Raw genomic sequence first — 2,047 nt, forward strand, 5'->3', positions numbered from 1 at the left:
TACCTGACTGGGGGAGGCCGGCGATAGACAATGACTCCCCCCCGAACACGGCCTACAACTTTCATTGTACCGTGCTCTCCGAGGAGCAACTCTTTTCGAATCGAAAGGCGCCGAATCGAGATCCCATTCCAGGGATCTAGCTAGATATTACCGAGCCGCGGGAGAACCAGAAGCTAAGACTCTTGCCCTTTCCCTCCCTTTGCCCGACTATCGAGTCTCAATAATGAGTAGTTGCCCCTCTCCGACCCTTCCCGCCAACCGGAGCAGGCAGCTAGAGTGTTCCACTTCTTGGATCGGGTTATATGGTCGGTCTGTGACCCCCGGATGCCTCCAGCATCCCCGGGGCGATCTCGTAGTTCCTACGGGGTGGGGGCGATGGGGTCGGTCCATGGATTCTAGTTCCTTCTGCCACATCGTGCTCAGGGAGTTGAAGAGAGATAGTCCATCAGGCTGTTCGCAAGGTCCAGCTCGATCCTCTTCCCCAGGGATCCGGATGAGGTAACCCCGGGGGAGCCGCCGACTCCAACTATCGTCCACGTACGATCCATACTGGATCTAACCAACCGCCCATCCTACCCCCCCCCTACATTCTCGACAGTTCATCTTTGTCCCAGTAGAGTCTTTCAGTGGCATGTTCTGGTCCTCCTACCCATTCCTGGGGAAGAGTTAGCCACCGGTTCAGGTAAGAGATACTATCACTACCGCCTATACAGTTAGGCACCCAACCCGTAAGCGCAACGACCCACTTGCAAGGGCGGCGCTCTACCAACTGAGCTATATCCCCTGTGCCCGGGCCAAGTGAAGCATACATGAACGAATCAGATGCTTCTTCTGATTTTTCTTGGCGCAGCTGGGCCATCCTGGACTTGAACCAGAGACCTCGCCCGTGAAGTAAATCATCGCACCTACACTACTATCCCATCAGAATAGAGGATCAATAGATCCTTTCTCGGGAGCGATTCATCCTTCCCGAACGCAGCATACAACTCTCTGTCGTACTGCGCTCTCCGAGTGTACTTGTTCCCCCTCCCCCTCCTCTGCCAACAGCGAGTTTCTGGAAAGGGACTTCGATGGGAGAGAAAAGGAGGCGTTAAGAGACCCTCCTAGCTCAACCCTGGACACTCTAGGATCCTTCTTCGAACCTGCTCCTGTCGCTGGGGGATGAACAAAGACATTCCATTACATGGATCCGGAGGCTATGTAGTTATCCATATCAGGCACTCCTCCTATGTCTAGGTCCAATTTCCTGGTCCCTCCGGGGAGTCTTTCTGGAACTTTGACCCCCCCCCTCCAGATTCTTCCTTCCCCCCGGAGAAGTTCTATTGATTGCTGCTTCTGTGGACCTTCAAAGGAAGCAGAAAAGGCTCGGATAGTATGATCCCTCCGTCACCCCAGAATGAGAAGGGTGATCCCGTAGTTCCTGGTCCGTGAATATGCGTTATCAGGTGCTCCGTCTTTCACATCTAGGCCGAACTTCAACCTGTGCTCGGGAGATAGCCACCCATACACTGATAAGGAATGTATCGATTCCCGAGAGGAGGGGAGCCATCGGCGGGAATTGGTCCTCCCTGGATCGCCCGGATCCCACGAGTGAATGGGGGGTTGAATCCACATTAGATCTCACCTGAATCGCCTCATCTATCCTCCTGAGGAGGAGTTTGGTCCCAAGACCTAGTCGAGGCAGGAAGAATACGCCATGCTAACGTTCCTTGGATGATCCACATCTTCGGGTCAGGCGCTGATGAGCACATTAAACTACCCATGTGTCTGGAAGCCTTCACAGCCCAAGCACAACGACGCAATTATCAGGGGCGCGCTCTACCACTGAGCTAATAGCCCGTCATGCAGGCCTCCCTATTGGGGGGCCTGCAGTACCGGGGCGGGGGGGAACCTATCTTCATCCCTCAGACTTCCCTTAGGAAGGAAGGGATTACTCTCAGCTTGTTCCAACCCGAGAGAATAAGCTCATGGACTCAGTCTTGCTTCAGTTTCAAGACTTCACTGTCGAGACAAGATAATCCCATCTATGATTGGGATGATCGCTTCT

This window comes from Dipteris shenzhenensis, unplaced genomic scaffold, assembly GCF_047967505.1.
Source record: "Dipteris shenzhenensis isolate YYH24624 ecotype China unplaced genomic scaffold, Dip_SZ_1.0 scaf0139, whole genome shotgun sequence".
Taxonomy (NCBI): Eukaryota; Viridiplantae; Streptophyta; class Polypodiopsida; order Gleicheniales; family Dipteridaceae; genus Dipteris; species Dipteris shenzhenensis.